Source organism: Saccoglossus kowalevskii, chromosome 9 (genome assembly GCF_978046115.1).
Source record: "Saccoglossus kowalevskii chromosome 9, keSacKowa6.1, whole genome shotgun sequence".
Classification (NCBI taxonomy): Eukaryota; Metazoa; Hemichordata; class Enteropneusta; family Harrimaniidae; genus Saccoglossus; species Saccoglossus kowalevskii.
In genome coordinates, this window is record NC_140649.1 from 29,010,385 (window position 1) to 29,027,883 (window position 17,499).

General features: G+C 39.0%; 1 protein-coding gene across 1 annotated transcript in view; it reads right to left on the reverse strand.

Moving 5' to 3' along the window:
- The window catches only part of LOC100366340 (uncharacterized), a 43,131-nt gene extending 30,777 nt beyond the window's left edge, over positions 1–12,354 (reverse strand). Inside the window, exon 1 of the mRNA XM_006812545.3 lies at positions 11,987–12,354. The gene's annotated coding sequence lies outside the window, so the exon portion shown is untranslated. The remainder of the gene's footprint in view (positions 1–11,986) is intronic.
- Between the last annotated feature and the right edge of the window lie 5,145 nt (positions 12,355–17,499).

The following is a 17,499-nucleotide window of genomic DNA, read 5'->3' on the forward strand; positions in this document are numbered from 1 at the left end:
GATTCGATTGTGTCTTGAAGTTCACCAACTCCAGATCTTGTTTCATGCGCACCCACACGCAATACATGTGTACGGTCGATTGGCGTCCAATTACCCACCATTAAAACTTCACAGTCGTAGCACCACGTCCGGGCGCGCCTCGTGAGCAATAAACGAAATTCGTTGCATGACGACTGTTATGTTTCAACAAATTTAAAAGCGATCAATGTTGGTTTTGTGACTCTGATGATCGCCTGGCATGTGATCATAAGAAAAAAGAAAACGTGCCTGGAACCAAATTGAGACACCGTTCATTTGTCGACATTGTTTAACGTGATATCAAGTCTTGATACTCAAAACGTATTATTCACATGTGCAGACAGTGTTTTGGCCGTATCATCATCAATAAATATGCACGTGTATGTTCTAGTAGTTATATAATCATCAAAGAGTGTGGACGTGTTCTTGGCGTATTATCAATGAATGTAGACGTACTAGTATTCTTGGCGTATCATCAATGAGTGTGGATGTATTCTTGGCGTATCATCAATGTGTGTGGACGTGTTCTTGGCGTATTATCAATGAGTGTGGATGAACTAGTATTCTTGGCGTATCATCAATGAGTGTGGACGTACTAGTTTTCTTGGCGTATTATCAATGAGTGTGGACGTGTTCTTGGCGTATTATCAATGAGTGTGCACGTACTAGTTTTCTTGGCGTATCATCAATGAGTGTGGTCGTGTTCTTGGCGTATCATTAATGAATGTGCACGTACTAGTATTCTTGGCGTATCATCAATGTGTGTGGACGTGTTCTTGGCGCATTATCAATGAGTGTGGATGAACTAGTATTCTTGGCGTATCATCAATGTGTGTGGACGTGTTCTTGGCGTCTTATCAATGATTGTGGATGAACTAGTATTCTTGGCGTATCATCAATGAGTGTGGACGTGTTCTTGGCGTATCATCAATATGTGTGGACGTGTACTTGGCGTATTATCAATGAGTGTGGATGAACTAGTATTCTTGGCATATCGTCAATGAGTGTGGACGAACTAGTTGTCTTGGCGTATCATCAATGAGTGTGGACGTGTTCTTGGCGTATCATTAATGAATGTGCACGTACTAGTATTCTCAGCGTATCATCATGCAGCCCCGTGTTCTTGTCAACGTGTTCTTGACGTATTATGAATGAGTGTGGACGTGTTCTTGGCGTATTAACAATGATTGTGGACGTGTTCTTGGCGTATTATCATTGAGTGTGGACGTACTAGTATTCTTGGCGTGTCATCAATGAGTTTGAACGTACTAGTTTTCTTGGCGTATCATCGATGAGTGTAGATGTATTTTTGGCGTATCATCAATGTGCAGTACGTGGACGTGTTCTTGACGTATTATGAGTGTGCACGTACTAGTTTTCTTAGCGTATCATGAATGAGTGTGGTCGTGTTCTTGGCGTATCATGAATGAGTTTGAACGTACTAGTATTCTCAGCGTATCATCAATTAGTGTAGACGTGTTCTTGGCGTATCGTCCTTGAGTGTGGACGTGTTCTTGGCGAATCATCAATGAGTGTGGACATACTTGTATTCTTGGCGTATTATCAATGAGTGTGGACGTATTCTTGACGTATCATCAATAAGTATGGATGTGTTCTTGGCGAATCATCAATGAGCGTGGACGTGTTCTTGGCGTATCGTCAATGAGTGATGACGTATTCTTGGTGTATCATCAATGAGTGTGGACATACTTGTATTCTTGGCGTATTATCAATGAGTGTGGACGTATTCTCGACGTATCATCAATAAGTATGGATGTGTTCTTGGCGAATCATCAATGAGCGTGGACGTGTTCTTGACGTATCGTCAATGAGTGATGACGTATTCTTGGTGTATCATCAATGAGTGTGGTCGTGTTCTTGGCGTATTATCAATGAGTGTGGTCGTGTTCTTGGCGTATTATCAATGGGTGTGGACGTATTCTTGGTTTATTATCAATGAGTGTGGACGTACTAGTATTCTTGGCGTATCATCAATGAGTTTGAACGTACTAGTATTCTTAGCGTATCATCAACGTGTGGACGTGTTCTTGGCGTATCACCAATGAGTGGGCACGTACTAGTTTTCTTGGCGTATTATCAATAAGTGTGGACGTGTTCTTGGCGTATCATCAATGAGTTTGAATGTACTAGTATTCTCAGCGTATCATCAACGTGTGGACGTGTTCTTGGCGTATCATCAATGAGTGTGCACGTACTAGTATTCTTGGCGTATTATCAATGAGTGTGGACGTACTAGTTTTCTTGGCGTATCATCAATGAGTGTGGTCGTGTTCTTGGCGTATCATTAATGAATGTGCACGTACTAGTATTCTTGGCGTATCATCAATGTATGTGGACGTGTTCTTGGCGTATTATCAATGAGTGTGGATGAACTAGTATTCTTGGCGTATCATCAATGAGTGTGGATGAACTAGTATTCTTGGCGTATCATCAATGTGTGTGGACGTGTGCTTGGCGTATTATCAATGAGTGTGGATGAACTAGTATTCTTGGCGTATCATCAATGAGTGTGAACGTGTTCTTGGCGTATCATCAATGTGTGTGGACGTGTTCTTGGCGTATTATCAATGAGTGTGGATGAACTAGTATTCTTGGCGTATCATCAATGAATGTGCACGTACTAGTATTCTCGGCGTATCATCAATGCAGCCCCGTGTTCTTGTCAACGTGTTCTTGGCGTATTATGAATGAGTGTGGACGTGTTCTTGGCGTATTAACAATGAGTGTGGACGTGTTCTCGGCGTATTATCAATGATTGTGGCCGTGTTCTTGGCGTATTATCATTGAGTGTGGACGTGTTCTTGGCGTATTATCAATGAGTGTAGACGTACTAGTATTCTTGGCGTGTCATCAATGAGTTTGAACGTACTAGTTTTCTTGGCGTATCATCGATGAGTGTGGATGTTTTCTTGGCGTATTATCAATGAGTGTAGATGTATTTTTGGCGTATCATCAATGTGCGTGGACGTGTTCTTGGCGTATTATGAGTGTGCACGTACTAGTTTTCTTAGCGTATCATGAATGAGTGTGGTCGTGTTCTTGGCGTATCATGAATGAGTTTGAACGTACTAGTATTCTCAGCGTATCATCATCAATGAGTGTAGACGTGTTCTTGGCGTATTATCAATAGGCGTGGACGTGTTCTTGGCGTATTATCAATGAGTGTGGACGTACTAGTATTCTTGGCGTATCATCAATGAGTTTGGACGTGTTCTTGGCGTATTATTATTAGTGAGTGTGGACGTGTTCTTGGCGTATTATCAATGAGTGTGGAGTGTTCTTGGCGTATTATCAATGGGTGTGGACGTGTTCTTGGCGTATTATGAGTGTGCACGTACTAGTTTTCTTGGTGTATCATCAATGAGTGTGGTCGTGTTCTTGGCGTATCATCAATGTGTGTGGACGTGTTCTTGGTTTATTATCAATGAGTGTGGACGTACTAGTATTATTGGCGTGTCATCAATGCGTTTGAACGTACTAGTATTCTCAGCGTATCATCAACGTGTGGACGTGTTCTTGGCGTATCATCAATGAGTGTGCACGTACTAGTTTTCTTGGCGTATCATCAATGAGTGTGGACGTATTCTCAGCGTATCATCAATGAGTGTGGACGCGTTCTTGGCGTATCTTCCTTGAGTGTAGACGTGTTCTTGGCGTATTATCAATGAGTGTGGACGTATTCTCAGCGTATCATCAATGAGTGTGGACGCGTTCTTGGCGTATCGTCTTTGAGTGCAGACGTGTTCTTGGCGTATCATCAATGAGTGTGGACGTATTCTCGACGTATCATCAATAAGTTTGTATGTGTTCTTGGCGAATCATCAATGAGTGTGGACGTGTTCTTGGCGTATCGTCAATGAGTGATGACGTGTTCTTGGCGTATCATCAATGAGTGTGGACGTATTCTCGACGTATCATCAATAAGTTTGTATGTGTTCTTGGCGAATCATCAATGAGTGTGGACGTGTTCTTGGCGTATCGTCAATGAGTGATGACGTATTCTTGGCGTATCATCAATGAGCGTGGACGTATTCAACAATGGCTGTAAACATGTTATCGTTGTATTACCGTCAATGTCAATTTAAAAATATACAATACAAATTGTAAATATTTTCAATAAAGAATTAATATTGATTTGTTTTATTAATCTGTGAAAAATGATTTATATTCTCAGTGTGTCTTCGGTGAATCATGTAATAACGTAACTGCTAAATTGCATCGAGTGAGACATTCATAAAACACGCAGGAGTCTGTGAACCTGGAAGCGATTGTGATTTACTGAAAGGTCTCCACCTTTGCTGCTCGCAGTACATGAAATATCGTCAGCACCAAGGCACTCTGACACGTCACGTGCCGGCCATTAACTATTCGATAAATTACGATTTGCTCCGTACGAACAGAACGTTAATTAACTAAGTATTCTGCCGTTTACATTACGCCGAAACGCCATCTTGATCTATTTCGTCTTACCGAACAAACATACATATACATGATTAGGAAGCGTCTTGGACGGTTCCTCGTTAGAGCGGTCCCTGGGGCTGCATTCTCCCCGCGTATATCGATTCGGTTCACTGTGTACACGCCGACCAATCTATAAAATAACAGTTGTCGCCTCCCATTTTCCCAATCACCCCATCAGTCTATCTCCTTTGTAGCAAAAGAAAGCGCCGAAAATTCACCGGAGAGACGAACAACGATGCCCGGGTTCCAAAATTATAATGTATATATTCCAAGTTTTACTGTAAACTGGCCGATTTTGTGGATTTTCCCGTTCGTAAAGCGTCCGCTCGTCAAATGTCTGTAAATACAGACAACTGCCAATTAAATCATGTCTGGTATCATATGGGGGCCATTTGATTAGTAGGTATGCACACACTGGAAGCGAGACATGACACCTCCCGGGAACATCTAACGACAATCATGATGCACCCCGGGAATGAATTACGATGACTTATAAAACAATTATTATTACATTTTATCATTAGTAACTTAGTTATTTTAATTATGTACATATATTGAGACTTGATTTATTCGAAAAATCGCTATAATTGAAAATTATGCCCGACGTCAAGGCGTGAATCACACAGCAAGACGACAGCCGTGCCCGTTTCAGCTCACGTGAGAATATGATAATTCGTGACAACTGCACCCAATCCATTAATGATCAAACGCGGCATTATGTTTTCATTTCTTCAAAAAGTACTTCGATCAGAGGTGAGTGACCAAAGTCAATGTTGGTGGCAGCATTAATTTAAAAGATGGCCCATATTACATAATTAAATATTAGAAGGCTGACCGTGATGTCGAACCTTTCATGTTTTGTATGCCAGTTTAGACAAGAACACTGCTGCGCGAGTCTCCCGTCGTTGGTATGTGGTCGAGAAGTATCGACGGGTTTTCAGGAACATATGCGTACTGAAATAACGACGAATCGATCGGCTCTCTGCTTTGCTTGATTACTATGAAGGAGCGTTCGCTGCGATAACACATTTAATAAAACGCGACGATATCTTGACGTCACAGACGAAATCACTTGCTTGTGTAATAATTGAAAGTTCTATGCGAAAGGATGTAATGTGTTCCTGTGATAAGGCAAATGCGCTCAAGATGCAACACCGGGATCGACACATCGCACCAACTACATATACCCACGGCACGGACAGAAAATAAGAAGGCTCTGTGTTGAGTGTTTCTCAACTTGTATACTTCTTTAGATTCGAGCCGGATTCAAGGTGGCGGCCCTATATAGTAAAATCGATAAATTAATCGCATCTATTTTATTAACAGTTGTTATCCAGCTGACTGTACCCACATTCCATCCACGACGTCATAATCACCGTCATCGTAATATTCACAGTTTAAATCATGCACAATGTCATGTGAATTGTTTCAGTACTAAACGCGGAATTTCCATTCATCAATACAAGATTTCTAGTGTAGCTATTAGTAGAGACACCGTTACACGTGATCTAGACATGTTATTGCCCAGTTCGTTACATTTTGGTGACCACGTTGACAACTGTGTTAAGAAAGCATATTTTGCGATTGGTTCCTTATTCTATCCCTATATATATCGCTTATTAGAAGAACAAAACGAAAGGTCTTCTCAATGTAAGAATTTCAACTCTCATTCCACGTGCTTTGTCCCTTTATAATGAATTGTCCAACAATGGTAATATTGATATTTTTAGAACATTTAGTAGTTTAGCTACATATTTTAGAAAGTAGCGTTCTAAGTTACTTTTGTCTTAGTTTTGTATTTCATTACATTTTAGGTAAAATTGTCTCTGTATTGTACCTTATAAGATTTTTTAACTCCCATGTGCAAAGCACACAATGGGAGTCTTTGCAGTTAGGCTGTCTGTGTGTATGTGTGTGTGTATGTTTGTGCGGGTGTGTATGTGTGTCCGTCTGTTCTACTGATATATCAAGAACTATATGTTGGTTTTAGATGAAATTTGATGCATTAATGCTCTGGGCTAATGAGCAGATTTAATTAGATTTTGGTTAAAACCCGTGCATATTAATTACCTAATTGCATGATAATTAGCTGGTTTTTAGCTGTTGCTTGACGTTTCCACTGGTATCTAAAAAAAAACACTCATTGGATTTTATTGAAAATATATGCATAATAATTATCTAATTTGCATAATGATTAGTAAATTTTTGGCTTTTCCACTGATATCTCAAGTACTAATCGTCACATTACAATGAAACTTGGTACATAAATTTCATAGAACAATGCACAGACCTGGTAAGTATTGGATTACTATCCATGCATAATAATTACCTAATTTGCATAATTAGTAAATTTTCGACTAAGTACTAATCCTTACATATCAATGACTCTTTATACATAGATACTCTATGACTATTCACAGACCTAATTAGTCTTGGGTTACAATTATATAATAACCTAATTGTTTCTCAAGTACCATTCAACAGATATTGATGAAACGTTGGATTGAAACAAATGTGATATAAGTACTGGTGTTGATTAGAACATGCAACTGGTGCTATAATTTTGTCTGACAAGATATATGACCAAAATATCAAGTCATCATATATGGTCATTATTTTATTAAATATTTATAATTGTAGAACCATAGCTACTTGCAACTCCCCTGATAATCAGTTATGTTTTTAAATGCTGTATTTGTTCCAATAGAAGTACATCTTCATGCTTCCAATACCTTCAGTACACGGGAGTTCTTTCTAGGCTTTCTTTGATTTTTATTGTACCCAGCCCTAATATTGAATTCCTGCCCATTGTCTGCAATTAAAATAGAACGCACGCGCAACTTCTCAACATAACTGCAGCGTGTTCTGTAAATAATGCTAGTGTATGGTGTTGACAGCGATGCTGATATATTTGCACGAGATGATCACAGGAAAATACGCTACACAATATGGAGCAATGAATATAGAGTATGTGATTTCCCCACGAATAACTATTCATACAACACTCTCGATACAAAATTACTGACATGTTGCATTCCAAGTCACGTAACTTGGAACGAGTCTGTTATCGTGAAGTGAAGCATATAAATATACATTTTTTTTAAATTTATTCTTGTTGAATTGATATAGATTATTTACTGTCAAATATAAATGTTTTACCTTTTTTATTTGCGTCGAGTAGGCAAAATATAATTTCTTCAAGTGGATAATAGTGACTGGAGTGCGCCCTCGATAGGGCTAAGACGAGTTGCATCATGGCTCCCAAATGCACCGAATGTAAACATAATCGCCATGACCCACATACTACTTACCATGATATGTCAAATTATTTTCGCACCATGGCGAAATTGCCCAGGTGATGACACGAGAGCTAAACTACTTGATACACACAAAATGTTACGACATTTTATTAATTTTCCGACAATCACAACTCTTGAGGATTCAGATAATTTACTTTATTCTTCGTTATATTTTCAATTACTCTCAGCACGGACCCTGTGCACTTGCTTCACGTATTCAAACTATTCATACGTGTTGTTTTGAACATATTGGATAATGGAAGGACTTCTATCCAGTTATTTTTTAATAAACCGCCGCATTATGCAACTGTCGAAAGAGAAGAATGGAGCAGTGAGCGCGGTAAATTACAAAGTCGGGTTTTGTTGAGAGAAAGAAACACACACAATGTATTCACGCCATTTCTGAAATTAGTTTAGCTGTGGTGAAGGAGGTATGCGACAGCTAAGTTGACAGTTCTTTCATCGGCCTTTTTTTAATAATGAGATTTTCTTTTATGCGTGGAATTGTTCTATTGTGAGCGCTCGTCATGGTCGGATGTGATAAGAAGGGGTCGTCCATTGGAGTATTCGGTGAGGTAGCCAGTCGCAATAATGACGTGTCGTGACGTGGTGTATCACGTGACTGTATATGCAGACGTTGGTTGCGTGGTGTACTACTAACGGCCTACTAGTACGATCGTTTTTGTACGGCTAATACTCTGCCACAGTATTTCGTGGGAAGTGGACGCGTGTTGTTTTCGGTGCTCATTCGTGATCTACCAAACGATGTTCTTGTTGAACAGAATATGTGTGACTTGTCCGCGAGCCCGATGAGCCGTGATTATGAAAGTCATATTCGTACTAGTATTAATTCTGTGTGGTGACTTTGCTTTTTCCTTTGACTTTGCTTTTTCCCTTCCCAGTTTCCGTGTTCCTCTTCATACATGTCATTGCTTAACTGTATTTGCTCTGATCTATGACTTTGACAATCCAACAGGAATAGATATTTATTCCAATTCAACTCGCCGAATACATACTTGCACCTAGTAGTAATCATCGATAGCAAGGCTCCACATAGAAATAGCTTTCGGAATCACCCGACGAAGCACATTGCTTGTTGTTAAATAATCTAAATCAGAGGTCGTAATGTATTGCCAATCATAGCAAGATTTAAGATATATCCAGATAATTAGTCAAGAAGATGAAAGTTGCGGTTCATTACCCCGAAACATGTCTAATGTATATGACCCCTTTCTCACTTGGACACTCCGGGGGTCAGTCTCTCATCCCCCCCTCTCCCCCTCTCTCTCTCCATTACTATCCCGCTCACTCCATCTTTCTTCCTCACTTAAAAAGAGTGTTTCCTTGGTAACGTGGTCTACAATAAACGAACAGTCAACAATATACATACTATGTATACAGCGAACAAACGAACGTTCCACCGGTCTATATGCTGATTGTTTACTCCAATGATGTTGACATTACACGTCAAATGTTCAATGCATCACGCCATGTGATAATAATGTAACTATTGGACACATCACGATCACACCTAGCCCTGTCATGGTGACCTTGGCTTGATATGAATAATATTAACACGGTGCAATTAGAATGATATACCAGTCAACCCAGACCGTCGTTATTGTTAGCTGTATTTGTCGCCGTGACCACACACCGAGTAAGGTTAAATTATGCTATATTAAAACGAAAAAAAAAAAAAAATAATAATAACGAGAAAACCATTACCCATGGCATAGCTCTAATCATGACGGTATCACGATGTCGTGCGCTTGTTGTTTTCATTTTACCCGCTTTTCTATATGAATAATTCCAAATTTAATGGTATGTATCTAGAATGTGTGTTTTCCATGACCATTCGTATTAGAACATTCCACGGAGTGATATAAACAATAATACAATCAACTTTGAAAATATTGTACTCAAGTTTTCAAATTAATAAATAAACATACATGCATACAGGGGATGAAATGATGAGCACCTAACGCATACCTGTATCAATCGATTCATGTGCCAAGTAGAAATTAACATGGTCGAATAACCGATATCACGCCTCGACCAAAATTCAAAGAAGATATACTAGTATGAAATTGGTGGTATGGCGGAGGGCTCGACTACCCGTTTCCTGTCCAACTTGGACAGTTTACAAAGATCGTATTGAAAGTGTAATACAATATTAGCATACTGAGTGACATAATTTCGAATGAAACATATAAACTGTTGTACACATGAGCTATGATCTCTTTATTGTCTATGACACCGCAGTAGGGGGTGTTATTGCAATACTGTATCCTCGGGGGCGGACATCCGGACATTTTCTACCGCCTGGCAACCCTCGCGGTGAAAACAAAGACCAAAAACTCGCAGAAAACGATACTTTGCAATGGTTGTTGAGAGTCCCCTGAACAGTGTAACAAGATTAGCCCTACGTGTGTAACATATATGAATTTGGTTGTTCAGGATTACTTCAAAGTTAAGTTTGTGTTGTTTTCTCGAGTTTTCACCGGCTCCACCGGCGTTCCACAGCAGCGCGCACAAAGCCCATAGAAATACGTGGTACAGTGGTGCGCGTCTTAGCAACGTAGAACGTCTGTGACGTAGCTCCGCCCCCGAGGATACGCACATTTTATATAGGGGTAAACTGAAAACAAGACCGTGATTGTGAGTGTAGCCGAATTTTTACAGCCACGGTATAAGTGAAATGAACACACGGTTGTGAGTGAAGAATGGCTTCATTCATGGACGTTACGAAATACAATCATCAACGTCAAAATCTACATTTCAAGAATTGCTTGCAATAAAATATCACACTTACACATAAATTTTAAAAAAAATCATCATCGAGCATTGGCGGAGAATCCACTTTTATACTACTGAGCTGTAAACGTCTTCATTTGACGTAACCATCGAATCGATTTACATAATATATTAAAAAATAAAAATAACAGTGGTGACATTTCTGGCCTTTTCATCATGATGACATTCCATTTATTTTCACGTAATAGGAATTCAAATTATAATTGTCGAAACAATATTGAGATTTTTTTTAAATGCAACACGGTTTGCATGTGTACACATATAACATTTATTTGTCCAAACTTGGCGTGTAGCATGTAAAAACAGTTGAAAGTACTCCACATTCAAAACGATTGCTATGACGATAAATAAAATGCAATTTAAATGGTAATAGTTACGCCCAAGTGTACATTTGCATAGTCCAGTGAGTGCCCTAGGAAACGCCATCGTTTTGAAATGAAAAGATTCAAAACAATAAGTAGTTTAAGCTTGATTAGATTTTAAAATGGGGCTTTTCTACTTTATATAACTTATTCATATATTGTAAAATGAGTCGTTTATTGATTTATAATTTCACACAACTGAAATTTACGGGCCTTCTACTTTTCCACAAATTTTCTTCCCATTTCATTTAATGCGTGGAAACATTATCCGCGAGTGTTATTGTAATACGATGGAATTGAATTACCTCAGACTACTTGTATGTAAATTCGTGAAGTGCGTTTTTCAAGTTGAAAATATTTAAAACCAAAGCCTTTGGCTACATATTTGTTTAATAGATTTTGATTTTTTGAATTAGGGAAGACTGGAAGGTGTCCTTATTAGAAGATGAAGATTTTAATACTTGATGATCGTCATTTGTTTTGCTAACGCACTAGCAAGAGTGTTGCGGTCCGTCAGACGCAAGACGGAATCACCAATCACGTAGTGGAGTGAGGTCAATATTGTCGGGGTTACACGGGACATAATCAATCAATCATTGCTTGGATACACAAGGCATCCGTAGAATAGAGCGCCGCCGATAACAGATTGACACAGGCACAATTTTTGTCTAGCATTATAATAGCATTCAACATTCCCATTTAGTGAATTCAATACTCTCGATAAAATCTACATGATTTGCCAATTATTGATAGTTCTCAAGTGGTTCGGTTGCCTATTGTAGTTGTTAAAAAAAGAGTTGGATGCTGAAAGCCGACCGTAATTCCCATGGCAACTAAACGAGCCGCAAGCTTTTCGACTGCATCTCAACTCCATGTCCTATCGATTCGCGTCAATTTCCGATTACTTTCAGACTCGATGTTCTATCAAAACACTATGCGACTGACAACATGGTGGCAGCAAGCAGGGTCGTTTGTATTTGGGGGAAACGCGACAAATCAAAAGATCCTTACCTGTGCACCAGTGTGTTAGCTCCCAGGTTGGAACGCGCAGTACAGTAGTTTCCGGCAACAAGCAATTTCGGGCGAATGTAATGAAACCAAAAACAAAGAAAAAAACCAAAACAAAAAAATCGTGTACTATTTGTCGATGGAGAATAACTTCCGCGGCGACATCTGTAATATTCACACTATGTCAGTCAGTTGATGTTACACCATAACAGTAGCTATCTCTGTAACCAATCCATCCGATCACAACTGAACACACGGCGCAAACGCGTCTAGTTCCGAGGAGCAGTCAGCCACTGTATGCGTTATTGACTGGGGCATATGCGTTGGCAGCACACGAGATACTCTTCAATGGTTTCACGCAGTAGGCGGACCGTCGGCACGACTACAAAGGAAGGCTGACGGTTGTCATCACATTATGAACAAATTTATTGACCGGTACTCAAGTATATGCGAACATAATGGCACTGTGAACTCCCTAGCCCTATCGAGTTTCGCGATATCTTAATGTAGTCGATTGTTTTTTGAAAACATATTAGTATTATTTGTTATTTAAAATTTTTATTTTATTTTTAAAAGTCTTCATGCATGTACCAAATATTAAGAATGAGCGACAAGCGTGTACCGAGTAGGACGTATAATTTCAATTTTTGTTGGTCATGATTTAGTGCGACGATATACGATAAACATCGTACGCATACAGACATATCGTGTATGTTGAAATTAAAAATAATAAAAGCGATATTTCCAGCTGAAAGGTTTCTATGTCACCTGTCTCATTAAATCGTTATTAGGAGCGTCGAGGGCTGTTGTTTTAATACCCATCGAGTCGATATAGTCACGCCTACCGCATTGAGCGTACTAACGGTTTCGTGCGCACACAAAAGGAACAAATCTCAATGAAAATTAGCTAGCAAACTGTCACCAATCCGAGCGCGAATAATCCCTAAGCAACACCACCGTGTGTTGCATTTTCCACGTGATGTGAATGTTGAAAAACGGTGTTGCGAATATTCACGGAGATAGGAGCACCGATTATTTCGAGTACTACCACGTGATCCGTGTGAATAAATCACCGAGTTTCTGAATGTTGTCAGCTGTCACTTGACGGCAAATTGCACGTGGTAAAAAAAACACAATAAAAACAACTGTGATGTGATGGATGCCACCAGTTTGCTTAAGAGTCAGGCATTGTAGCATCAAACGACAGAAGCGTGTTACATGAATCTCATTCATTGTGTGCAAAGAATGGTATTATAGGAACATCGTCTAAAGGTTTGCACATTGAAAGTGGTGTCAGGTGTTTTCTATGCCCCCATTCAACCCCGCAAAACAAAGAGTCAAAAGAAGAAAACATCGTTAGATATGAACATGCACATTTTAAATTTACATTATGTCATCCTATGTTTGAAGTTGTTTGTCGATAAGGTTGTGTACAATGCGTGTATGACGTAATGTGATCCACGTGACGGTTACAAAATACAAGGCTTGAGTACAGTGCAGTACGAATCTATTAGCTCATTACGTCAGTGTTGGACAGTGTTAAATTTCAATAGTATCCTATAATATAGTGAGTAATGACGCAAATTTTCATACGATTTGTAAAAAAATAGAATTATGGTAATGATTGGAAACATAACATATTTTGTACTAGTACCAGAATGCAAGATTCTTGTTGAAAAAGTCATAGTCGTCGCTATCGTGTTCGATATGGGCTTCATTCATATTATTACGAAACAAACATGCCCGTCTATACTCTGCTAAACCCAGGTTTTCAAAAGAAGAATTGTATGATAGGTATAGATATAGCAACTGAGCTTCCAGAATTTGAATTACATCCTGGGTACACAACGAGTAATTGAGTTTTCAGAAGATGAATTACATGTAGGTACAGATAGATAGAGTAACTGAGCTTTCAGAAGATGAATTACATGATAGGTACAGATAGATAGAGTAACTGAGCTTTCACAAGATGACTTACATGATAGGTACAGATAGAGTAACTGAGCTTTCAGAAGATGAATTACATGTAGGTACAGATAGATAGAGTAACTGAGCTTTCACAAGATGACTTACATGATAGGTACAGATAGAGTAACTGAGCTTTCAGAAGATGAATTACATGATAGGTACAGATAGAGTAACTGAGCTTTCAGTAGATGAATTACATGATAGATACAGATAGAGTAACTGAGCTTTCAGAAGATGAATTACATGATAGGTACAGATAGAGTAACTGAGCTTTCAGAAGATGAATTACATGATAGGTACAGATAGAGTAACTGAGCTTTCAGAAGATGAATTACATGATAGGTACAGATAGAGTAACGGAGCTTTCAGAAGATGAATTACATGATAGGTACAGATAGAGTAACTGAGCTTTCAGTAGATGAATTACATTGTACGTACAGATAGAGTAACTGAGCTTTCAGTAGATGAATTACATGATAGGTACAGATAGAGTAACTGAGCTTTCAGAAGATGAATTACATGATAGGTACAGATAGAGTAACTGAGCTTTCAGAAGATGAATTACTTGATAGGTACAGATAGAGTAACTGAGCTTTCAGTAGATGAATTACATGTAGGTACAGATAGAGTAACTGAACTTTCAGTAGATGAATTACATGATAGGTACAGATAGAGTAACTGAGCTTTCAGTAGATGAATTACATGATAGGTACAGATAGAGTAACTGAGCTTTCAGAAGATGAATTACATGATAGATACAGATAGAGTAACTGAGCTTTCAGAAGATGAATTACATGATAGGTACAGATAGAGTAACTGAGCTTTCAGAAGATGAATTACATGATAGGTACAGATAGAGTAACTGAGCTTTCAGAAGATGAATTACATGATAGGTACAGATAGAGTAACTGAGCTTTCAGAAGATGAATTACATGGTAGGTACAGATAGAGTAACTGAACTTTCAGAAGATGAATTACATGATAGGTACAGATAGAGTAACTGAGTTTTCAAAAGATGAATTACATGATAGGTACAGATAGAGTAACTGAGTTTTCAAAAGATGAATTACATGATAGGTACAGATAGAGTAACTGAGTTTTCAAAAGATGAATTACATGATAGGTACAGATAGAGTAACTGAGCTTTCAGAAGATGAATTACATGATAGGTACAGATAGAGTAACTGAGTTTTCAAAAGATGAATTACATGATAGGTACAGATAGAGTAACTGAGTTTTCAAAAGATGAATTACATGATAGGTACAGATAGAGTAACTGAGTTTTCAAAAGATGAATTACATGATAGGTACAGATAGAGTAACTGAGCTTTCAGAAGATGAATTACATGATAGGTACAGATAGAGTAACTGAGCTTTCAGAAGATGAATTACATGATAGGTACAGATAGAGTAACTGAGCTTTCAGAAGATGAATTACATGTAGGTACAGATAGATTAACTGAGCTTTCAGTAGATGAATTACATGATAGGTACAGATAGAGTAACTGAGCTTTCAGTAGATGAATTACATGATAGGTACAGATAGAGTAACTGAGCTTTCAGAAGATGAATTACATGATAGGTACAGATAGAGTAACTGAGCTTTCAAAAGATGAATTACATGATAGGTACAGATAGAGTAACTGAGCTTTCAGTAGATGAATTACATGATAGGTACGCATTGAGTAACCGACAGAGATTTAATTACATTTCTATTAATTACGAAGATGCCTTTGTCTGCTACAGAACTTTATTTGTACATAGAACAAATGAAAAAGTTTCATACCAGGTGATGCGTACTGTATACAACTATATAATGCATGTCGAGGCTGTATCCTCCCCGTCCTTTTCAGATGAAATATTTAATAATTAGTGATATTTTGCATTCATCATGCATGTGTGTGTGTGAACAATGTTGATAACTACATGCACATAATATTTGTCAAGCTACGTAACACTAAGAGCCATTTTTCTCAGTGAACGTTTTTAGACAATATTGTTGCCAAACACTTTTTAAAGCCGGTGATCTTTAAACAGCGCACGCGTGGCCACCGCCTGTCGTTGCAGATAGCATTCATTGTTAACAAATAAACATATATTTTTCTTTTGTATTCGATTTTATTGTGAAAACGTAGACGCGGGAGAGTATTGGCAATTCAAGAACGCGGCCACGTCAGCCAATAGATGACACGACAGCGCCGACAGGGAGAGAGAGAGGAAAACAGGTGACGTGTCTGGCAAAAAAAATGTATACTCTAGTCGTCGTCAGCAACAGAATGTATCCATCCGTCAATCAGGCAGCGAAGAAAGAGCTGATGAGATGGGATTCGCAGTCGAAGCAAATGAGGTCGGTCACCACGCGAACCAAAAATAAACCTTGCATTGATGGCGCAAACGAACAGCGCCGTTCTTTTGATAAGGATACGTTTGCCCTTTCAGTTGCAAATTCACCGCAATCTACCAAAAAGGCTCGGGCTGAATGAGATATTATCGCTGCTTTTCCATACACAAATTCGCCGCCTCCCTAGAGCCTTGCTTACAAAAACTACATCTGTAGCCCATTGTGTGTTCCACACAAAGTAATACACATAAAACATTTACAGAATAAAAGACTCCTATACAATTCCGGCTTTTTCTTTTATAGTGGGAAAAATAGAAAAATTAAAGGCGTTTGCGATTAGGGTGTTTTGTACAAATCGCTTTCAATTCGCCACTATTGATAAGGCTTAGTTACAAAAAGCAAGCCGACATCAAACGGGGTAGTAATTCTAGGCTTTATCTGTATGCACTATTTTGTTGCTTCGCTGAATGCCACCTGAATGCCAGTGTCTAAATGAGAATGAAATGTAATGTAGTTTTTGTTTGTCCTTTTTTTCAGGGAATAGCTTTTCTATTGACCATGCTTGAACAGGTCGGCAACGGACATGAAATTAGTGGAGGAATTTAATTGCGATGATATGTCATGTTGTTATAGAAACCAGCCTCGTATGATCCGAGTATAGTAATCGTTCTCGAATACAATCGGTGTGTTGTCGTCAGCAGCGTAGCAGCAGTATTCATCGTCGTGCGCGCGTACGCCTCACGTTCGCTGGTTCTCAGCGTCCCTTGTGATTGGTGCGCCGTGACACTTGACGCGGGAACCAGCCAAACTCCTTACGCCGCTCAAGTTGCTTGCCCACCCTACGCACAAAGAGATTTAGGCAACGGCAGTATGCAACAACTGTTGAGTCAGAGATTGAAATAATAAATAAATACATTTAGAGCCGTCCCATCTACTAATTACGCGAAGAACTTAGAACACTAAGCCGGGGTATTTGAAACCGAAATTGTCATCTAAGCGTTAGGCCGTCGCTGATTGGCTGCTGCGCTGGAATGACAATTTTTAGTTTCAAACACCCCGGCTTAGTGTTCTAGGTTCTTCGCGTAATTGGGTGTTCGTATGCAAGGGATTTTTCCACACAAAAACGACGAATTCGGTCGAATTTTGTTATCGGTTGGCTTAATATAACCCCAACAAACCGCCAACGAACCAACGAACCGCACAAGAC